Source organism: Engystomops pustulosus, chromosome 5 (assembly GCF_040894005.1).
Source record: "Engystomops pustulosus chromosome 5, aEngPut4.maternal, whole genome shotgun sequence".
NCBI lineage: Eukaryota > Metazoa > Chordata > Amphibia > Anura > Leptodactylidae > Engystomops > Engystomops pustulosus.
In genome coordinates this window covers 83,764,416-83,789,531 of record NC_092415.1, presented here as the reverse complement: position 1 = coordinate 83,789,531, position 25,116 = coordinate 83,764,416, and the positions used below count along the sequence as shown (strand labels likewise).

At 38.9% G+C, this 25,116-nt stretch overlaps 1 protein-coding gene across 2 annotated transcripts in view; it reads right to left on the bottom strand.

Annotated features, from left to right (window-relative positions):
• The window catches only part of FARS2 (phenylalanyl-tRNA synthetase 2, mitochondrial), a 298,134-nt gene that overhangs the window by 210,048 nt on the left and 62,970 nt on the right, over positions 1–25,116 (bottom strand). Inside the window, exon 3 of one of the 2 annotated variants that reach the window (XM_072152520.1) lies at positions 14,437–14,592. The exons of the other annotated variant lie outside the window; for it this stretch is intronic. The gene's annotated coding sequence lies outside the window, so the exon portion shown is untranslated. The remainder of the gene's footprint in view (positions 1–14,436; positions 14,593–25,116) is intronic. 2 annotated transcript variants of the gene reach the window in all.

Sequence of the window (25,116 nt, the reverse complement as noted above, 5' to 3'; positions counted from 1 at the left end):
AGAGGGCTCGGCCCGCGAGCCCTCTTCATGCACCGGGACCCGACAACTACGTCACATGTTGGTAAGGGGTTAAAGGGAACCTGTCACCAGAGACCTCATTTTCACTAAAGACAGGTTGTAGAAGCCCATTACTGCTGCATAGCAAATATGCCTTTTCTAAACATTTACATTACAATATTATTGTGTGTTTTAACTTAGCTTGCAACCTGACATAATCATCTGTCTGAAGAGATGGCTTTGGTTTGCCTGCATTTCAAAAACCAACACATGACTTGTCTGTGCTGCAAACTCCCCAGCCCCTCAGCCCCAAACTTTGTGCTTCTGTACCTCCTCCATCCCACACTGATGTCAGCTAACCACTCTGTGAGCTCTGTGAAGAAGCAGGAGGGAGGAGCTGTACAGGAGCACAAAGGTGGTGGCTGAGAGCTGAGGAGTTCGTAGCACAGACATGTTGGTTTTTTTTTCCAAAAGCATCCAAACCAAAGCCAACACCTGATACTTAACAGAGGAATCTGTCAAGGTGCAAGGTAAGTTAAAATGTACTATAATATTGTAATGAAAATGCTTAGAGAAAGCAGGCATATTTTCAATGCATTGTCAGATAAATGTGGAGTTGTTCCAGCTCACCCTTATCTTGCGCTGGGAGCCAAGATCTGACCTAAAGCGTCACAGTAAACAGTTCATAGCAGAAAAAGAAATAAGGTGTTCCAACTTGCTTGCCTCTTTAAAATCCAAATTCTTTCTTTACTGAAAAAAAAAATCAACTCAGACATATACATAAAATGATAGCAAATGATTTTATGAGGTGTATATCCGAGATAATTTTTCAATAGAGAAAGAATCTGGATTTTAAAGAGGCAAGCAAGCTGGATCACCTTTTTTCTATATTTTCAATGCAGCTGTAATGGGCTTTTACAACCTTTAGTGAAAATGAGGCTCATGGTGACAGGTTCCCCTTAATACATATCAAGATACTGGGGCACTTGCATCATAGTTTCAGCTAGGCAAATTGTCCTTTTTTTGCGACTTTTCTAGTTTTTGTGACTTTTTTAGCGATTTTTGTTAGCGCTCTTCAAGTGCGCCTCCGTCTGCACCTTTTGCAGTGTGCCTCATGTATCTTAACTTTCCAGATGTTCCCTGCGACTGTTCACCTTTTTTGCGACTTTTTAGGCGCAAATCTGCACCTGGTCCAGGGCAGGTGCAAAGGAAGTTTTTTTTTTCATGGACCCGATTTAAACTTGTAAATTGGAATTATTTCACATGCTTTAACTGTTTAACATTTTGCACAGTAACCTCTTTTGTCAAAATTCTTAAATTTTGTCATTTTTTTTTTTATTGGTTACTTCTAAGGGTGAGGTCACACGTAGCGGTTTAATGGTGGTTTTAATGCATTTTGAAACTAATTACAATAGCTTAGGAGAGGTGATTTGCCTTATTTCATTACTGTTAACATTTGTGTTTACAAAACGCAATATAAACGCCACGTTAATGCGTGTGTTAACATTGTGTTTACTATGCGTTTTGTAGATTTAAATGTTAAAAGTAATAAATTAAGGCAAATCACCTCTCCACAGCTGTTGTAATTAGTTTCAAAATGCATTAAATATTAAACGTTAAATCCCAAATTAAAAGTAGTGTCCACTCCTGTATATAACCCCCTCACGTGGCTTACGTCCATGTGGATTTGAGTCATTTGCAACAAAAGTGTAAAAAAAAAAAGCCAAAATTTGCACCTGCCAGGATAGGAAAAACTGAACATGTATCACAAGTAAAAAGACAGGATCATACATAAGGTGCAAAAACTAGCTGGCAAATGTCTCTAAAATGCACCTCAGAGAGACAAAACTATGATACATGTGCCCCACTAAAGATGAATACTATAAAAGTGAAACTTGTTGTCTTCATAAACAGTCAGCGGCCCTCATTTGGTTCCTTTTTCATGTACCCTCACATGACATATCATGCTCTTCTAATAAGCAGCCATGACCATTCCTTATCTATGGATTATATGTCACCACAGACTATTGCTATAGTGGATTCCTCGAGTAACCCTCGTACTTGGATCTGGACTTGCAATTCTAGGGAAACTATCAGCCAGTTACCTCTTGGAGTAGAATCCATAAAGGAGCAGCTGAACTTTTTAAGTTGAAAGACAACAGTGCCATAAAGGAAATTTACCATCAAAAATATAAGCATGATAAACCACTTACTCATAGATCCAGGCATTATAGGACCCCAGGTTTATCATAATTAATTTCTGGTGGTAGATTTTCTTTACAGGGGTTCTCCTAAAGCTTAAAAACAACATGGCCCCTCTGTATTCCATCGCCAATGTCCCCCCAGTTTCCAATAGTAACAGTCCCCCCTACACTCCAACAGCAACATTCCCCCCATAACCAATAGTAAAAGTACCTTTCCACAGCCAATAGTCATAAGGCCCCATGGTACTCATAAATAAAAAAAAAAAAGAACTCGCCTCATCTGCTGCTGCCTTCCTCTGCGCAGACAGGAGAAACAAAATCCATCTCACCCTTCAGAATCTGACACTTGCCCGGGTATGCCGGATGCAGGTGCCGGCCCTGATTGGCAGCTATCCACGTACGTGGACTGATATATGGAGGTCCAATTATGTATCAAGCTATATCAATCTTCTCAGCTATTCCTGTTCTATAAAAACTGGAATGCAAGTTATACTGCATTTTCATGGTCACAGATTCCCTTTATGTTGCATTAGTAAACAGAATATTTTTATTTTGCTTTTTCTGAAGAATTATACAACACAATATACTCCAAATCTATGCAAAGTTAGGTAAAAATTCATTACCCGTCTACATGAATCATCAGTGCCCCAGCAGGAATTATTAAGCCTTTTAGTTCATAGAATTTATTCTGAACTTAATTAAGGCTAATTGTGGGTCATCGGTAGAAGAAGCAGATGCACATTATTACATTCAAAGACTGTGTTAATGGGGTTCTAAACTTATACATGATAGAGGAGGTGAGTGTCAAAGTGTAATTTACTAAAAACCACGCATATGTACACAATGCAAACATTGAATAACACATCTCACTTAACCCTTTAGCACCAAAGTTTATTTTCAACTTCCCAAACTGATCCAATTTTATCAAAATAACCTGTGCTACATTGTATGAACACTTAGCTTTCATTTACCGAGGGGGTTTTTCAAAAACATTGTATTTCATATAGAAAATGCATATACGAGAAAGAGTAAATTAAACGGTGCTCATATTTAGAGCAAGCAAGAACCTGCTTTATATTGTGTGGCTTTTTATGCATCCTCTCTCTTTTCTAGGTTGTTAGGAGTTTCAGAATTGTGGGTACAATTTTTTAGCATTATGAAAATCATGTGTTGTCTTTATTCTGTGGGTCATCACTATTACGGAGATACCCCATTTTTATGGCTTTTTTTAAGGTTAACTTGTTTTGCAGAATATAGAACTAATTTTGGGAGAAATCTGCTTGTTTTTGAATCGTCATGTAACAATGGGCATAACATTTATATATTTTTGTTTGCAGAACTGTTCTAGAGCTTATTTTTTGTGGGAGCAGCTGTACTTTTTTGGTAACACGTCGGGGTAAATGTTACTTTTTGATCACTTTTGATGCACTTTTTATGAGGTCAGATGTGAAAATTTACTGTGAGTTTTTTATTTTTTTTTTACAGCATTACCGTACAGGTTCAGTGACAAATTTATTTTATTGTACGGGTTGTTACGAACATTGTGATACCCAATATGTTGTGGTTTTTTTGGTGATTTTCACTTTATGTTGTATTTGATTATTGCATCGGATAATGGCTCCCCACTTCACGGGAATTTTATTTTTTTTTAATAATTTTTTTATTCACGCCTTTTTTTAAATCTTTTTTTCACTGTTTTATTTTATCCCAGGGTGGTACATGTACAAGTGATAATTTGATCACTTGTTAATTGTAATATACTACAATACTAATGTATTGCAGCAAATTACATAGTCAGCCTATGCATTCTGCATAGGCTGACATTAGCACTGTTACAATCGTGCAGACTGCACCAAAATGGTCAGCAATGGTGTACTGACGCTAGTTGTAGGCGCCAGTGTCAGGACCTAAAGCAGAGCAGCTCCAGGAGCACAGGAGAGGACAAGGAAGTGGTGAGAACTTGTCAGCTATACTCTAGTTCTGTTCCTGGCACAGCTCTGCTTTGGGTCCTTATTCTGGCACATATGGGGCACAGAGTAGAGCGACAAACTGAGGAGAGAAGAAACTGCAAAGAGGAGCCAAGAAAATTAGTGTTTTTTTTTGTCAGGTCTCCAGCATTTGTCTCCTTTGGTGGTCTCCAGTGTAATTATTGTCTACTCATCTATTCTATCTATTATTATGGTTGTGTACCCCGGGGTCTCCAATATTATTGTTTGCTACTATTGCAGTATTTGGTTCCTGGGGTGGCATTTTCTGCTTCTCCTGGGGTGCTTGTTGGTGCATCTAGGGTGCTGCTTAAAGAAGAGCAGTGTGACTGTAGCTCTTGGACCAATAAATGTTTTACACCACGGAACTAACTCTTAGTTCAGAAATAGAATATACATTTAAAGGACAAGTTATAATTTTTCTAAACACACCTAGTTTGGGGACTGACAATTGCAAAAGGTAAAAGGAAGGGGGTAACTAGAAACTCTCATCCCTTCCCTTTTTGTTGTCACTGTCTTTTACCTTAGCAGGAAGTAGCATCACAGTAATATTGCCACCTGTTGGACACAATAATTATCTTTCTGTCAACAAAGAGGGGAGACAATTATTGGAACTTTCTGAAAGCCGAAAGCATCTTCCCCGGCACAAGCACTAGGTTCTGCTGCAAACTAGAGTCAAGTTGTGTGCTGGGCAGTGGGCCCCCAACTCCCAAGGGCCTGTAGCAGCTGCTATAGCAGCTAGAGTGGTAGTTACACCCCTTGCTCTGAGGTGCAATAAATAAAAAATCCCCAGCAAACGACCACATTTTTGAACTATAATCCTCATGTCATTTATCAAGGGGTGAACAATTTTAAAAAAAGATTTTTTCGAAATATACCATTTCAGCGTCCAGCATTTTATATACAGCTATTAACTTAAACACAAATGGATCATCCAGGTGGTATATGGCAAACCCCAAATGAGCTGACCAGGTCTACATTTTTGTCATTTTGCAGCACATCATTTTTTTAAAGTAATTAAAAGGTTAAATAATCTTATAATAATATTACAAACTAATAGGAGGTGCAAAGTAGGACATGCCATTCATATAGTGCACCAGATTCATCATCAAGGACCAGACAGGGATTTATCTGGCGCAGCAGAGAACTGTCTAGTTCTACTCTGCACTGACGGACACATTAATATTTCTCTTCTAGTAAATCCTGTAAATTTTATCTCATGATTGTACTGACCCAAAGAATAAAGGCAACATGGGCCCCTAAAAACTGAGCCCATCATTTTTTTCCCCCTTTCCAGTACAGGGCATGACATAAATACTGTCACTACGATGTAGAAAACAAGCCCTAACACAAGGTGGGGAGCAAAAAAATCTTAAGGCAAAATCAAAAAAGGGCAAATTTGTTAATGTGTACTGCGTATCTGTAAGCCTGTCTTGAGGATTCAATAAACACTGACTTATGTAAGTGAACTTAAGATGTCATCGGTCATGACAAAGCGTTTAAAAGCTAAGCTTCTTCTCCTCTAGATGGAACTATAACTCTCTGCCTGGGGCACAGTGCGGCTACGGCTTGTAAGAGCACTTCTGAAATATTAATGAGAGAATATTTGTCAGGAAAATTATGCAGAGGATATGCTGCTTGCACAAAAGGTTCGGCAATAGAACATACAATGCCAGGGCTGATCTCAGAACTGAGCGAAGATGCTTAAAGCAGCTTGACTCTCTGGACTTTTTCATCAGCTACAACCTTTGAAATATATTTTCTTTACTACTTTATGAAACAGTTGCATGCAGAACTAAGTATTTCAGGAGTTTACTGGAATAAAGATATATTCTTTGAGTCACGAGTCAGCCTTTGATTTTGAGGTACAATTCACCAATGAATACCAATAATTATCTTTTAGATGGTAAAATTTCATTCTTGTTTATGAATCAGACAGGGAATCTGTCTGCTGTTGCCTGTTCCATTATTTAAGAGGAGAGAAAAAACATAAAAGAATTCATTCATTACTAAACGTGTACTGTGAGGAGAATGCCAAACCACTGCTGTGTCACAGAAGGATGTACCTTTTAAGTGTAGAATATTGCAATACATCTTATTTCAGATGACATAAAGCAGTGGTTTGTGAACAGATCATTAAGACCCTTTAAAATTTTTCACTCTTTGTTTCATTGCAGCCGATTGGTAAAATTAAAAAAATTTCTTTTTTTCCCCCCGTTATGTACACTCTGCACCCCATCTTGACAGAAAACTGAAATGTAGATATTTTTGCAATTTTTTTAAATCGAAAAACTGAAATATCAAATGGTCATAAGTATTCAGACTTTTTGGTGTGACTCACATATTTAACTCACCTGTCCATTTCCTTTTGATCCTCCTTGAGATCATCCTTTAGATCCTCCTACTCCTTCATTGGAGTCCAGCTATGTTTAATTAAACTGATTATACTTCATAAGGAATAGCACACAACTGGCTATGTAAGTCCTCAAACCTCACAGTGCATGTCAGAGCACATGAGAATCATGAGGTCTAAGGAACTGCCCAAGGAGCTCAGAGACAGAATTGTGGGAAAGCACAGATCTGGCCAAGGTTACAAAAGAATGTCTGCAGCACTCAAGGTTGCTAAGAGTGCAGTGGCCTACATAATACTGAAATGGAAGAAGTTTGAGACAACCACAACTCATCCCTGGCTATCCAGCCAATCTAAGCAATCATGGGAGAAAAAACTTGGTAAGAGGGGTAAAAAGGTACCCCATGGTATCTGTGGCTGACATCCAGATATGCAGTAGGGAGATAGGAGAAAGTTCAACAAAGTCAACTATCACTGCAGGCCTCCAGCAATTTGGAGTTATGGCAGAGTGTGCCGATGAAAGCATCACACATGAAGAAATCCCAGACTATAAGAAATAATATTCTCTGGTTTGATGGGACGTAGATTGGTGTTAATTCTAAGCAGTATGTGAGGAGAAAACCAGGTACTGCTCATCACCTGTCAAACAAACCCCAACAGTGAAACATGGTGATAGCAGCATCTTGCTATGGGAGTATTTTTCAGCTACAGGAACAGGACAACTGGTTGCAATTGAAGGAAAGATGAATGCCGCCAAGTGCAGAGATATCTTGAATGAAAATCTGCTTTGAACCGCAGACTAGGCCAAAGTTTCACCTTCCAACAAGACAATAACCCTAAGCACACAGCTTAAACTACAAAGCAGTGGCTTCAGAACAACTCTGTGACCATGCTTGACTGGCCCAGCCAGAGCCCTGACCTAAACCTAATTGAGCATCTCTGGAGAGACTTGAAAATGGCTTCCAGCAACGTTCACCATCCGACCTGATTGAACTGGGGAGGAAGAATGGCAGAGGATCCACAAATCCAGTTGTGAAAAACCTGTTGCATCATTCCCAAGAAGACTCATGGCTGTACTAGCTCAAAAGATGCTTCTACTCAATACTGAGCAAAGGGTCTGAATACTTATGACCAAGTGATATTTCAGTTTAAAAAAAAAACCTAACAAAAATATCTACATTTCTGTTTTTTCTGTCAAGACGGGAGGCAGAGTTTACATTCATGAGCACTGTACAGTTCTCACTGTAAAGAAATAAAACAAATTATTAGAAAATGAACTGGTTTTAGCCAGCTAAATTACTAGTCACCTCAGGTAAGATTGTGTATGTGTCCCTTGTCCTTTGCTTTCCCTCTGGGTAACATTCAATACATGTTTTTAAGCAAATATCTTTACTGGTTCTGAGGACTATACATTTTATACCTCTACACACAGTATCCTGTGATCTATTTATCATATATATTTAGTTATTTGATCATTGGTGGACTTTTTCTGTGTATGTTGTCTTTTTAAATGGATTTGTTTTAATTGATCTTATAAGGTGTTATTTTATGCTTTCTACATTTAAGCATCTGTTTCCTTTTTTTTTTGAGAAGAGTGTAATAACAAACTTCCCTCGCCTCTCCTCCATCTATCACACCTTCTTTTTTTTAAATCAGATATTTTTATTGAACATATTTTAACAAACCCAACAAGTACAACCTGTGGGAAAGTATGTACATAGTATTGCCTTAGGCTCTAATATTATACAATACTACTTAACTTAAAGGGGTATTCCAGGAATCAGCATAATTCATATACAAATGGGCACTCAAAATATAAGCTAATGTGTAATTAGTTGTTATTTAAAATGTTGCTCCCCTTAGCAGAAAATGCTGATGACATAGACTGTTATGAAGAATTAAAATGCTACTGGCCCTTTAATCAGTCCGTTAATTTCCTCCGCGCGGTCCGTTGCAGGACAGAAGATGGCCGCTGGTCACATGTCCACATCACATGTCCTGCAGCTGCCTGGGCAGGTCATGTGATCACCACTATGTTTGGCTGTTGTCGGTTGGTTGCAGTGCATCCAGTCTGGCTAGTGTTGTGTTGATGGCAGTTACACATCATTACTATGGTAACAGAGCAAGAAAACCTGTTACATCATCACTGGGAGCAGAGCATAAGAGGCAGGAGGAGTTACTGACAACTAAAGGATCATGGAACTTGTAGTTTCCAGTGGCGGCCATCTTAGTGATAACTCCACCTACTTTAGAGAGGCCATAAATTTAGTAAATCATAAAATCAAATTATTTAAGCTCCATTTTGTGACTAATGACATTGAGTATTGTTGTATTCATTTATTTATATCATCATGGGATTTTGTGTCAGACGTTCATATTCCCGGAATACCCCTTTAAGTTGTAATCATAGAAGTATTTCAAAAGAATTACGGTTGTAGCTTTAGTCCTAAACAAGGTTCACATTCTGAATTAACATGTAAGCTTATTATCAGTAACATAATCCCTCCTTCCCTTCCCAACTCCCCCCACCCACCCTTGCAAGCCAGCTCTCTTTAAAAACCAATTACCTTATATACTCGAGTATAAGCCTAGTTTTTCAGCACAAAAAATGTGCCGAAAACCCCAAACTCGGCTTATACTCGAGTCAAAAAAATAAATAACTCAAAACTCGCCTTTCTGGCGGCACCCGTAGATCTTCTGTGCGATCCATCCGGTATTGTTGTGCTGCACAACGGGGAAGGGGGGGGCTATATACACTGGGGCAGGGGCTGGCAGGCTATATACACTGGGGCAGGGGCTGGCAGGCTATATACACTGGGGCAGGGGCTGGCAAGTTATATACACTGGGGCAGGGGCTAGCAAGCTATATACACTGGGGCAGGGGCTGGCAAGCTATATACACTGGGGCAAGGGCTGGCTGGCTACATACTGGAGAGGCTGTGACCAATGCATTTCTCACCCTCGGCTTATACTCGAGTCAATAGGTTTTCACAGTTTTTTGTGGTAAAATTAGGGGCCTCGGCTTATACTCGGGTCGGCTTATACTCGAGTATATACGGTAAGCCCTATCCAATCTTTCTAAAACTAAAGCAGACTCAAGCGTATCTTTACTCATTTTGCCAGTGATAGTTGGTATTCTAGACTTGCCCTTAGTCTTGTAAGGGATCTCGATGGCAGACCAGGCGCATCTAACCACTTGCCCCAGATCTTTTCAAATTTCGAGACATCGTTCCTCTTCACATACGTACTGTACTCCAATTGTATTATTGCATTTAAATGATCTATAAACTCTTTCTTGTCCGGTGGCCTAGGCCTTATCCAATGGGCAGCTATAACCTTCCTAGCTTGTTATAAGGATCGCTGTATTGCAATATTATTGGGTTCTGTCAAGTTGTCTATCTTCAAAATTCCCAGTAGGCTTGCTAGGGGACTTTAGCGTCAGTTCTAATACAGATTTCCAGAAGGATTCCAGTTCTCTACATTCCCACATCATATGGAGTATACCTGCCTCTACAGTTTCACATCTCGGGCATTCTAAATTAGGCCTAACTCATATTCCAAATAGCAGTTGAGGTGACCTATACGTTCTATGTAAAAGAAAGAGATGAGACATCTATACTTTCCAGACAACCCCTTTAGGGGAGTGGGCATTGGACACATTGGGGGTCATTTACTAAGGGCCCGATTCGCGTTTTCCCGACGTGTTACCCGAATATTTTCGATTTGCGCCGCTTGTACATGAATTGCCCCGGGTTTTTGGCGCACGCGATCGGATTGTGGCGCATCGGGGCCGGCATGCGCGCGACAGAAATCGGGTGGGCGTGGCCGAACGAAAACCCGACGTATTCGGAAAAACCGCCGCATTTAAAAACCGAAAATGTGTCGCTTGGGGAGCGCTCACCTTCACCTTCTATGGGATGGTGCATTCCGGGGCGTTAAGATTATTTTCGGCGCTGCAGCGCCACCTAGTGGACGGCGGAGGAACTACCATCTTAAATCCCAGCCGGACCCGAATCCTGTGCAGAGAACGCGCCGCTGGATCGCGAATGGGCCGGGTAAGTAAATGTGCCCCATTGCTCTCAACTGAGAAATGACATTCATGTAAAAAGAGCATATACGATAAAGTGCAGAGCCTCATTCAATTCTCTATGATTTGTTACTTAGAAAACAGAAAAGGATAAAGAACATTTTAACACTCTTACTTTACAATTTTACTCAGTTTTATTGCGGTTTTAGCTCCTTTAACTTAGTAACTATCTATCCAGACATTTCATGATTCCTCTATGCTATGAGATGTTGTGTGCTTAGGTTATCAGGATCCAGGCTTATTTATATTCTGACCATTCTACTAGTATTTGACACACAGAAAAAGAGATAAGACAGATCAGGGCTGAGAGATGAGATGCATGAGATGGATATAACACACAATGACACTTTCAGCTCTGGTAACACACACAGAGTCAGCTCTGCTATATGCCTACCTCCGAATAAAGACCTTATATGTCTGAAAACTTATGACACACTGCTTTTTGAAGCAGGAAGTTCCTGTGTCTGAGCTCGTCTTGTAATGCAAGGGGGAGGGGCAGGAGGTGGAGAGCACTGCAGTGCGCAGACAAGAAAATCTATTCATGATAAGAATCGGACCATAGTCAGAAGATTTACACTGTATCCAGGGGCAACCAAAATTGTAAACACCAGGACTGTTAGCGACAGGTTGGAATTATATCTGTGAAATGCTGTATTTGTGTTAATAACAATGATTAGAGAATGTGTTATTTTGTAATCCTGAGTCTATTTAAAGGGTTTATTTATGAAGTCTATTTATGAAGCTCCATTTAGAAATAAATGGAGATTAATGGTGCAAAACGGTCATGCGCGGCCGTCTGCTCCATTAATCTGACGGAGCGTCGAGGAGTCCGACAGACCTCTCGTTTTCCCAATCTGCGGAGGTCTCAGCACAGAGACAGCCACAGATCACCAAGTTAGACCCTATATAACTTTCCTCCATCGAAAAACCCCTTTAATAATCTTAAGACTTTAAGAGTCTTTATGGGAACACCCATTTAATTTGCAAAGCCTCTGTAAGAGACAATCAAAAACCTCTCACTCAGCTATACCAGTTCCCTACACTGTGCCGAAGAGATTCACAATGAAATAGCGCTGTATGCTCCTTTTGGAATACATATACTGGGTTTTATTTTGCATAATAGAATTAGGCTTTTATATATATAGCAATACAATGTAACTTCTAAGACACATGAAAGAAAATAGTTATTGTAAAATTTTTAGTCTTAAAGACTGCCTTAAATTAAAACAAACTTCAGAAATATTCAACTTCAAACTCTCCACCAACACCTAAATAATATAGGTCCACTACATTGAGCACTTAGACAACTGTGCTTACAGAGTGCCATCAATGATAGTTTCCAGATAACTCCTTTAAGTGCCAATATGACTCATAGGGAGGAGATGTAGACCAATGCAGATTAGAACTAGACAGTATCATACTGCGCCAAATTAATCACTATGTCTGGTGCTGGATGACTGATTTGTTGCAGTATAAGACTTACTGCACTTTACACCTTCTATTAGTTGCTCTAGTTTGCTGCACCACAATATTGAATTTTGAGAGACTCCGGCGATTTTCTATCCAGTCAAAACCCCTAGTTCCCCTTTTCGGGGAAAGTAAGGATTGCATTCTTGTTTTCAAGCCTATATACATCTAAGTTGGCAAGACATGGTTTAACAGACAATAAGTTCCATTGCTCACAAGTGTAGGGATTCAGATGTGGCACCCAAACTTAAGAGTTTTAAATTTCATCATGATCATAGAAAGCGTTTACTCTTCATTGTTGGAAGGCCTATATAAATCTGCAATAATTAGTTCAATTATTTTGTAATACTTATGTATCAAATAAAATTATGGCAACTGTATGTACCATTTTTCCTTTACATAGCCAAATTACCTTATCTAAAGATCCAGCCGTCACTAACATATATTCTTTTCATTTTCCTAATTATATAGAAGTGATCCAAGAATAAATTATTTTTAGAGAAAATGAAGTTAATAAAACTAATGTGTGAAAATGTAAATACACAAGGGTTACTGAGCTGCAGAGCAATTACTGGCATGGCATTTATTAAGACAAGTGAAAAAATGACCCACTATACTCGAATTCCAATTTTGATTACATAATTATAATAAATTTGAGTCTAGAATACTACAAGGGAAAAGTTTGTTGAAAAAAGATAAATGCTAGAAGGTTATGTCAAATTTCTTGAATCTTTTTGGCATTTAATTTACAGCATTTCAGAGCGTGCATTCTAAGTGGCCTCTCTGGAGAATCCCTCCTTTTCTTTTATTCCTTACTCTGTCATTTGCTGGGAGGCAGAATAAAATAATTAAATTGATTTCAGCAGTTGCTGATTGCTTTCCATTTAAAGTTCACTCTTTGACCCTAGAGAAGGAAGGTTTGCTAAATAATGATCAATAGCCTGAATGAGACTGTCTAAATCTGTTTATACAGCACCGGAAAACAACTGCAACCAAAGTAAACATTTATGTTGTAAATTTCTAGGACTAATTGAAATTCTAAGTTCATTTCCTTACAAAATAAGGTATGATAATCTGGCAAATATGATATTTTTTTTTGAGTCATTTGTACTTTGTATCACTTTGCTTGTGTACTTTGCTTGTGTAGCACCGAAGGATTTTTTTAATAGATTTTGCATTGAGGAAACCCACGCAAACACAGAGATACTTCATACAGATGTTCCTCTTAGCAAGAGAATAGATATTTTGGAGGTGCAAGTACCAATAAACTATCTGGGAGGGGGGGATTATTAATGCGCCTGCACCAAAACATGACATGCATTTTTGGCACTTGTCTGACAAAAGAAGTGTGGCCAGACATAAAATAGTCTCTGTGCCAAAAAATAAAAAGAGATCATCATATTGTGGTGCACAGTTTAGACCACATAAAAGCGGCTCTAAATGTACAACTCGACAGTCTTAAACTACGACAGATTCATTACTACAATGTTGAATCTGACCCAGCACTAGACTACTTTGTCAACTTAAAGAGGACCTGTCACCAGATTTTGACCACCCTGACTAACAATGCCTGCTGATAAAGGGTTACAAGTCCTCCCCATATCAACTAAAATCAGCTGCCAGAGGGGCACTGTAACTTAATTACAGATGTTTTTCTGATATGCAAATTAGCTTTTGTGACTCTTCTCTCTTAAAGGCTGCCAGTAAACCACAACCCATTATTTTTAACGACAGCTCTGTGTCTCTTCAAATCCATCCTTCTCAGACATATAAAGCTCTATGTACATATGGAAAATATTGTGTCGATCTTTTTACAAGGTACCTTGTGTTATATTCATGACATGCAACCATCGCAGGTGCTTCAGCCTTCAAACAATAGACCTGTACCCCATTTATGTGATTACATTAAATCACAGCAGCCTCCATGGAGGATGGAAGGAGAAGTCGTCCATGGAGGCTGCTGTGACTTCATTTCACAGCAGATATATGCATGGGGTACGGTTTGCTATTATTAAGAGGCTAAACTACCTGAGATGATGTCACTTTGGTCACATGACATAAACTGTGACCAGTAAAGAGGCATAAGGCATGGGGAGGACTAGATGGGAGGGGCCGGCTGAGCAGGACATGCCCTCTGATACCAGGTAATATAAGATAAAAGGTGATTTATGTGTATGTAAGCAAAACATTTTTTAGCTAAAAGAAAGGTGTAAGTTAATAGAGCTCTATAGGAACCTGTCACTGGCTGTATATGTGCAAATGTGGTGACAGGTTCCCTTTAAAGTATTTAGAAATAAGTAAGATAAATCAATATGGAAGTATAAGCTTCCAAGAAAATCAGCTCACCCAACAGTCCAGACAATTCAGATCTCCGACTCCATTAGCTCCCGCACGGAATACCTTGGCCACAGGTGCACACAGAGCAGGTAATGCTATTTTTCGGACTATCCTCGATGTTAACAAACTAGTGCGGAGCATCACACTACGTAAACACTTTTCATCCTGTGAAGAAAACTCTTCATACAACATCATTTATGACAAAAATGTCGAATTAAGTATGAATAGGGACATGAATTCCTTTGAAGACCAATTCCACATCTCATTACTACGTCAACTACAAGGAGAATCAGAATATGAAACAACCATTGACCGCAACTCAACATTTAGAACGTCGAATCCATCCTTCTATCCTGTAACATCGCGATCCCCTGTAATGGACACCTTCCAGGAGCAAGTTGAACGGGACCTTATTATTTTAAAAAATGAAATTGTATCCCCTCAACCGTGTAATATTTCTAAGCTAGAACGTATAGCCATCCAAGAAATAAGAGATAACTCCGACCTCCTAGTCCGCTCTGCTGACAAAGGAGGGGCCATAGTGCTGTTAAATGCAGAGTTATATAAGCGACTAAATTTGGAAATTTTGGATGACTCTTGCACATACAAGAAATTACGGTCAGATCCAACCATTACTTTTCAAAATCAATTGCATGATCTTCTGGGATATGGTTTGAAAACAGGGGCTATCTCTCAGAAAATTATGGATTATCTATTTGTCCAGTTCCCCGTTGTCCCAATCTTTCACTCATTGCCCAAAATTCATAAGGATATTTTTCCTCCCCCTCTCCGCCCCATTGTAGCTGGCATTGGGTCTCTGAGTGAAAGATTGGGGGAATGGGTGGACCACCACTTGCAGCCATTGGTGGTGGCCATACCAGGTCTCCTTAAAGATACTAAGCATGTGATCTCTCTTTTGGATGGTAAAAATTGGAAAGCAGAATATTGTTGGTTATCTTGTGATGTGGTGGGTTTATACCCATCACTTGACCATGATGTTGCATTGCAGTGTCTTTTGTATTGTCTGGAAAAATACAGCCAATATACTTCTGCAACCAAAGAATTCATTATGATTTCGGTTGAATTTCTGTTAAAGAAGAATTACTTCACATTCAATGACGAATTCTTTTTACAGCTGTGTGGGGCTTCTATGGGGGGTAGGTGCTCCCCTTCTCTGGCTAACCTGTATATGGCCAGATGGGAGGAACTCTACCTCTTCACGGAGTCTAACCCCTACCTCTCCCATATCAGGTGGTATGGTCGTTACATTGATGACCAGCTCCTGATATGGGAGGGTACGGTTTCTGATGCCAACAACTTTGTACAATATCTAAATTGTAACACTATGAATTTAAAATTTACCCATAATGTACAAAGTAACAAAATTAATTTTTTAGATATAGAGTTGAATAGCTCCACTGCGATACATATCTCCCCATATGAAAAACCCACAGCATCAAACTCTATCCTGTTGGCTACCTCGTGTCATCCCAATCATGTGATAAAAAATATTCCTACGGGGGAACTAATACGCACCAAAAGAAATTGTTCCACCATGGTTTCCTACGAACTGGAAGAGAAAAAAGTCCATGAGAAACTATTAAATAGAAATTATCCCAAATGGATGCTAAATAGAGCATCCCATATTGTAAAAAATACCCCTCGAGATAATTTACTATCTGTATCCAAAAGAAGCCACAACATGCCTAGTCAGAATGATAATAAGACCAAAGTCCCATCAAAGAAATTTACATCCCCTATTATTTTCTCTACTGTATATAGTGTCCAATTTAAGGAGATTGAGAAAATTATTTACAAAAACTTACCTATTCTATACACAGACCCAACACTAGCGGAAATAATTAATAATAACATTAAATGTGTAGCCAAAAAAGCTCCCACTTTAGGTAACCTTTTATCACCGAGCCTATTTCAACAAAAAAAGAAAAAAACCACTTGGCTCAATACCCAAGGTTTCTTTAAATGTGGTGCGACACGATGCAGATGTTGCTCTGTTGCGGACCCGAATAAAACCTTTTCGTCCCACAATTCTAATACAGTATACAATATAAAGCAATTTATTAATTGTAATACTCAATATGTGGTGTACCAAATTCGATGTACTGCATGTTCCCTTGATTATATTGGATGCACGACCAACAGTTTAAAAACCCGCATCAGAAGACACTTATCTGACGCTTGTTCAGATAGTGCGATTCACATCTCTTCTGTGTCGAAACATATTAGAGAGTGCCATGGAGGTGATTATAGTGTTCTTAAATGCAAGGGAATAGAAAGAATTACTAAACCCAAGAGGGGTGGAGATCTAAAGCGCCTACTTTTAAACCGTGAGACGTTTTGGATCTTCATGCTGCAAACAAGAGTTCCATATGGTTTAAATAAAAAACAAGATCTGATTCACTTCTGTTAAAATGCTATTCCTCCGTTCATCACTATATATGCATTGCCTGTAAGAACATATTGTTTTTAAAGCAAATAATTTTTATACATGTTTTCAGCATGGTAAGAGTTAATATTTGTGAGTGAAACCATGTGATCTGGAAGTTACGTATTTAAAGCAATTCTATAGTAAATTTTGTAGAAGCCATGAATAAGGTCACGTACCGAAACGCGTAGGCTTTTTGCCTGTATGTCTTTTCTTTCTTATCGTTGTACTGTGCTGTACATGCTTTTTTAAAAAAGGATTAAATAAATACTGCCATTTTTATCCATTTGCCGACTCTCCGTGCTCAGCTGGATGTTCGTTTTTTTATTTAGAAATAAGGTTTAAAGTATTTTGAATACCTGGATGACGAACGTTCATAGAGTTGTATACCGAAAACATTATTCTAAACTAGAGTTACAGAAATAATCTGGGCAGAATCAATAATGTATTGAGGTTGTGTGTCAGTCAGGTCAAACGCACAGGAGAGAAGGCATTTGCCTTTCTATTTTCTTTACATGTCCAGAGCAAAAAAAAAAATGAAAGCAGTAGGCATCAGGTTTGGAATAATACAGAAGGTGATCCTCCACAAATACAAAACTGCTTAGAAGTTGCCTCCACTTTTCAAGCACAAATCGGATTGATGGCCCTGGAGTCAATCTGGCAAATTGATGCCCCTACATACTAGCGATGGCTTGGCCCTGGCCAATCACAGCTATGGCTAGTGTGTAGGGGTATCAATTTGCCGGATAGGGGCGTCAATGATAGAGACCATACATTTTTTATTTTTCTGTGTACAGAGCTGTATGAGGACTTGTTTTATGCATAACAAATAATACTTTCCAATGATGGCATTTTATTTTCCATAATGTGTACTGGGAAGCAGGAAGAAAAATCAAAATGTGGTGAAATTGGCCAATAAACACATTTGCACGATTTTCTTATAGGCTCAGTATTTCGAACTTTCACTTTTAGTTTCAAATTACAACTTCTCTATATTCATTTGGCTGGTACGATCACATGGATATTTAAAAATTAAACCATTTTGTATGAAAGAAAAAAATCATTATTTTTCCATGTTCTGACAGCAATAACTTTTTCAGACAGCCTATAGATGGTTTTATTTTTTGCATGACGGTTGCCATTGTGCATGCTTTATGACCTTTTCATTACTTTTCATTTAATTTTGGTGCAAAATTTTGCAAAAAGGTGCAAAATGGTGAAAAACAGTCGGTTTAGACATTTTGTCGCTATTTTCCGTTAAGGGATTCACTGCCGGGAATAACCATTTTTTATATTTTGATAGATCGGGAGTTTTCACACATGGGAATACCTAGTAAGTTTATGATTGTTTATTTTTATATGAAGCTAAGGAAAGGGGGTGATTTGATTTTGTTGGGTTTTTATTACTTCTCGTAACTTTTTTTAAACTCTAAACTGTTTCTACCATACACTGCAATACTGCAGTGTTACTGTATATGGCAGTTTTACTAATAACCTCCAAGTGAATGGCAGCAGAGACTTTCAGCTGTCATAATAATTGATCTCAGGCTCACACTGATCTAACAGGGCATGACTATCAAAGGCATTTAAATGGTTAACACAGGCAAACTGTACTAGCACCGACAGCAGGTGTTACCAGTGGGTGTTTGCTGCAATATGTGTTTGCTGTATGGAGGGATGCAGCCTGTGAGCCCTCTCTCCATATACCTGACCCGCCCCTTTGCCATAATGGTGCAATGCGTCTCAGGAAGGGGTTAAACTTCAGTAACACCCCATCTCGGTATTCCCAATTAGCTACATGAAAGATCTACAAAGAATTTGATTAGTCTTGCTCTTCCTTCAAGTTCTCCATTGTGTCACTAATAAGAACAATACAAGTTCTATCTTGTGTCTCTTTTGTCAACTAGTAATAAACACTCTGAGAGACCTCCATTAATTGAGTCGCTAAGGCAGTCAATTACAGCAGCATACGGAACAGAAGTCTCACACCAGATGCCCATGTCACATTAGTTAAGAGCAACATGCTTTGGGGACTTTTATTTAAAAATTATTTGTTGGGACTGTGCTACAAAATTTCAGATCAGATCCTGATTAGTTGATAACTGCCAAAAAAAATAAAACGATATTAACGTATGTTTCTGTGATGAACCTTGAGAGCATAAAAATGGTAATTTGTCATCAGAAATTGACTTCATATTTATTTAAACACAAATACAGTTGACTTGGGGTTGACTGAAGCATGAAACCCAAAACCTTCACTTTAAAGCATGCAGTTAGGTGTTATGCAAAAATGTGTGGTGGTCGTTCCCACCATGGGATATCATGTCATGTCATTGTGGAACAAACTTTGGAGGGTCTGCGGGAGATGCAGGGTGCATAAGAGTATGTTCATCGGATAGCTCAGATATTACCATGGAGAGGAATCATCGCTAACAAGCACTTTAAAAAAAAAATTAAGCTTTCAGATAGCACCCAACCAATTACAGCTAAGGAGGGCATATAGACTAAGAATTGAGAATTGCCGCAACCCTACATGAAAATAGTTACCGGTAATAGTCTAACCTGCTCAATAAAAGCCTCATTCAAGGGCACTTCCTGGCCCAGTAATTGTTTGAGAATACAAAGTTTAGTACCTAACAGTATTATGTGTAACTAGAGGTGGAATTACACTCTTCGTTTGGTCAAGTGGTGCCAGCAAGTGAAACAGTAAAGCTAGTGGTGCAATCTGTAAGGGGTTTTCCCATAGAAGGTTGATGTAGTGCAGAACCGCCATCCAATAACACTGCTCATCAGTGCATCACCAAAGACCACAATATTGACCCTTGTTAGAATGAACACATTTAGAGCCCCATGAATCATTTTAAATTGTATCTCTCTCCATACCTCACTGATTACATGTTTGTATACAGTTTTCCATCCTGCTAGGTGTCGCTCCCTAATGTCCAAGAGGCCAATATGCTTAGATATTATTAACCCCTACGGGACTCAGCCTCTTTTGGCCTTAAGGACGCGGCCCCATTCTTCAAATCTGACCTGTGTCACTATAAGTGGTTATAGCTTTGGAACGCTATGAGATATCCAGGGGATTTTGAGATTGTTTTCTCGTGACACATTGTACTTCAATATGTTTAAAAATTTGGATGAAATCTTTTGCGTTTAGTTATGAAAAAAAACAAAATTTGGAAAAAATTTGGAAAAATTCTTTATTTTCAATGTTCTACTTTTGATGCAGATAGTCATCGCTCCCAAATAAATTCATAACTTACATTTCCCAAATGTCTGCTTTATGCTGGCATGGTTTTTTAAGATTCCACATATTTTACTAGAATGTTATGAGGCTCAGAATTTAGGTATCATTTTTCACTGAGAGGCCTAAATAATAGTGAGACTCGTAAATTACCCCATTGTGGAAACTACACCCCTCAACGTATGAAAAACCACTTTTAAGAAGTTTGTTAACACTTTACGTGTTTTATAGGGGTTAAAACAAAATGGAGGTGCAGTCTGCAAATTGTAATATTTTTTCACAATACACTCATTTTGGGTGGAAAATTAAACATTTACAATGGATTAAATGAATAAAGGCTCCACAAAGTTTGTTACCCAATCTCTCCCGAGTACACGGATACTCTATATGTGGTGGTGACCTGCTGTATGGTCGCACGGCCGGGTAGAAAAGGGAAGGAGGCGCCATCCAGATCAGATTTGCTATGTCACATTGTACAGGCTATAATTTTTTTCTTTTTTTTGATGTGGACCTATAGGGGCTTATTTCTTTTGCCACATGAGATGCACTTTTCTGGTACGTAATTTGGGGGAATCTATAGGCTAATTGGTGAGATTTTATTAACTCTTTGTTGGTGGAGGAAATGAAAATCATCACTTTTCAGGAAGATTTTTATGGGGTTTTTTTTGGCTGTTTACCATACCATAAAAATAGTATATTATTTTTATTCTATGGGTCGCCACAATTACAAAAAGACCTCATTTATATAGATTTTTTATTTTTTCCCATTTTTACTGAATAAAAAGTAATTTGGCCAAAATGTTGTTAATTTTGGCATCACCGTCTTTCATATGCATAACTTTTTTATTTTTTGCCTCACTAATCTGTTTAAGGGCTTATTTTTTGCGAGAAGGATTGTTCTTTTTAGTGCATAACATTTTTTAAATCCCTTTTTAGAGCATTTTTATAGGGTATTAATTGAAAATGATCTTTTTTCTGGAGCTTTTTTTTGTTTCGTTTTTTACGGGGTTCACTTTGCGGATCTAATAACGATTCTGTTTTATTATGCAGATTGTTACGGGCGCAGGGATACCAAATATGTGGGGGTTTTGTGTATTTTATTCAATTGTACTGAATAGAAACCAATTTGGAGAAAATCTTGTTCATTTTAGCATCACCATCTTTTCATATGCATAACTTTTTTATTTTTCGGCTGACAAATCTGGTTAGGGGCTTATTACCAAATATGCGGAGGTTTTTTGTGTTTTTGTGTTTTTTTATACTTTATTAAGTGTTTTTATAGGAAAGTGACATTTTAGGGGCTTATATTTTAATGCATTTATGTGTTAACTTTAGTATTTTTGACTTTTTTTTAATTAAACATACTTCAACTTGAACCAGTGATGCTCTGATCACTGGTTTAAGTTCAATACACTGCTCTACAATACTATTTTATTGTAGAGCAGTGTAAACTGTCTGAGCAAGCTTGCGCATGCTCAGACAGTTTACAGTCAGACCCGGATGGGGTCTGACTGCCATGGAGACCGGGCAGCTCCGGGGCACATGCCAGTCCTCGGAGCTGCCCAGAAGTGGATCGGATCCCCCGTTTGACCGCGGCGTGTAAGGGGTTAACACCCGCGATTGGAGCCGGCACCAATCGCGGGTGTTAGCGCAGGCTGTCAGCTGTACTAGACAGCTGACAGCCGCTGCTTCTGGTACCGGCTCCGTTCGTGAGCCGGTGCCAGAAGCTGGACGTTATAGAACGTCCCCGTGTGCTAAGCATCTAGCCCCGGGGACGTACTATAACGTCCTGGTGCGCCTAGGGGTTAAAATCTTCAGAACAAACATACTTGACATTTTAATTGCCAAGGCTCTCAGATTTCTTAAATCCTATTATGAAATAGAGGTACCATATATACTTGAGTATAAGCCTAGTTTTTCGGCACAAAAAATGTGCTAAAAAACCCTAACTCGGCTTATACTCGAGTCAAGGGAAAAAACAAAAAGTGAACTCACCTTCTGACGCTTCCCGGCATCCATCGTAGCTCCGACATCGGGTCCTGGTCCGTCACAGTCTTCATGACGTCAGCCGCATCCACACACACTATTAGGTCAGCTTGCGGCTGACGTCATGGTGCCTGCGACGGACCGGGAGGGGCTGGCAGGGTATATACTCGAGGGGGCAGGCAGGTAGGCTATATACTCGAGGGAGCAGGCAGGCTATATACTCAAGGGGGAAGGACGGCTGTATACTTAAGGTGGCAGGCAGGCAGTCTATATACTCCAGGGGGCTGGCAGCCTATATACTCCAGGGGGCTGGCAGACTATATACTTGAGGGGGTTGGCAGGCTATATGCTACAGGGGACTAGCAGGCTATATGCTACAGGGTTCTGGCCGGCTACATACTACAGGGGCTGGCAGGCTATATACTACAGGGAACTAGCAGGCTATATACTCCAGGGGGCTGGCCGGCTACATACTACAGGGGCTGGCAGCCTATATACTACAGGGGACTAGCAGGCTATATACTCCAGGTTACTGGCAGGCTATATACTCCAGGGGGCTGGCAGGCTATATGGCTGTGACCAATCCATTTCCCAGCCTCGGCTTATACTCGAGTCGATAGGTTTTTCCAGTTTTTTTTTGTGTGAAAATTAGGGGTCTCGGCTTATACTCAAGTATATACGGTAAAATATGTTTGCTAAGTTAATAAGTTATGTGGAGCACCAACGGTAATTAAAAGTTGAAATATAGTAAATCGGTTAACTTTAGAACAACTCCCTAGAAAGATCAATTCAAGTACTTGATTGCCAATTCAATCAAGTTTGAGAGCTTGCTGCTTTACCTAAATTTTTAGTGGCCTAAGGCCATTGCTTCTCAAAAAAATCTAGCAATCTAACAGAACTCCACATGATGCATATAGTACAGCATCTTAAAAAAAAGTAAAACATTTTAGATCACTCTTTAAATACTTAAAATGTTTTTCTTGTATTATCTTGAATAAGTTGTAGCCTACAGAGAATTTTTCCAAGAAAGTCCAAATTGTTTAGTTACAGTACATGGTTTCTCTCAAAGGTCGACTCACTCAGTGCCCTGGATTTAACATGCAAAGTCTGTCACACGGCCTATGGTAAAAGTGCACCACAAAAAGTAGGCCAACTCGGTCAGGCCAGTGCAGGGAAGCAATTGATTCATGAATCTGCCGCACCCAGCATTATACATGGGGTAGGGCAACTTTAGTCTATCTTTCATCTGATTGCCAGTCCTTAGGATAGAGGCTCGTGTAATACATATAAAGACATCAAAAAGGCACTGTTGATAAGGAGTATGACATTTTCAATAATACAAATAAACAACTCATAAGTTTATATTGTGTTTACAGGTTATTTATGAAATACAATCATCATTAATGTGTCTGTTTTCTGTGGTTGAATAGCCAATTGAGATAATTAAAGTCATCTTTCATCATTCACAACCTCAGAAACCATTGTTCAGCTAAGACTATGACGGCCACCACCAGACCCACAAGACAAGACTATGACCTACTCTTATGAACCACCAGACTAGACAAAACAGTGATCTGTATACAGACATGCAGACAGGATGCACTTTTTTTGCATGCACCTTACCATCTGCACTATGACGACATCATCAGTGACGTCATAAGCTCCCCCTGCAGATACAGTGCTCACGCCATATTCAAGGACTGCTGTGATAGGAAACAGTTTGTATCATTGGGTTGTCATTGTGACAGCCTGATCTTGCTGCAGGGGGGTTGGTGTCATCTAGACAGGATCTTCACTGCTCCAGCTCTTTGCCACTAAAGAAGGACATGTGACAAGAGCATCAGCTGCCAATACTGAATGACAATGCTCCATTCACATGACCTTCCACTGGCTCAAGGAGTGAGGGAGCGAAGAGAAGGCTCATCGTGATTTAACTTGTCACTCCTGTGACTGCACATCACATCACACTCTACTGTATTCATGTATTCACTATTTACCTTTTACATTGCGGTATCTTGTTCATGACAAAAGATTCTATTTCTAATTCAGATTCTTGCATTTTCATTCTTTCTCCTTTTCTCTAAATTCAATAATGACTCAGCATCACATGAAGAAACAAGATAATTCTAGCTGCTGGGTACACACAGTGGCCCAGATTTAGCAAAAATCTATATGCCTCACTAATGTTGACAGTGCACCAGATTATTGAATACTGGCGCATGGTCTTCATTAATACTGTAGTATAGCAGTATATGATAGGATCGGTCAGACAACCTAGGGTTAAAGTACCCTAGGCAGTCTGAAAAATAGTAAAATAAAAAATAAAAAAAAGGTTAAAAAAATTATAATAAAAAACCTAAGAATTCAAATCACCCCCCTTTCCCTAGAACTGATATAAATCTAAATAAATAGTAAAAATTATAAACACATTAGGTATCACCGCATCCAAAAATGCCCAATCTATCAAAATACAATAACGTTTTTTTCACTGCATTTAACCCCATAACGGCAAATAGTGCCCAAAGATGAAAATGGCACTTTTTGGGCATTTTGAAAAATATACAGTATATATATATAAAAAAAATAAATTAAAAAGTGATCAAAAGGTTGTACAGTCCTAAAAAATTATAGCAATTAAAACCTCATCAAAAGTCCCAAAAAATGACACCACCTCCGTAAAGGAAGTATGAAAAAGTTATTGGTGCCAGAAGATGACAAAAAAAAAAAAAAAATTGTACAGGAGTTTTTCATTTTTGTAAATGTATGAAACATTATAAAACCTTTACAAATTTGGTATCCCCGTAATTGTAACGACCCAAAGAATAAAGTAAACATGTCATTTGGGGTGCACAGTGAAAGCCATAAAATCCAATCCCACAAAAAAAACTGCGCAAATGCCGTTTTTCACCATTTTCACTGCATTTGGAATTTTTTTTTCCTGCTTCCCAGTACACGGCATGGAAAATTCAACACATTATGATCCCTGTAGTTCTGTGAGCTGACAATGTGG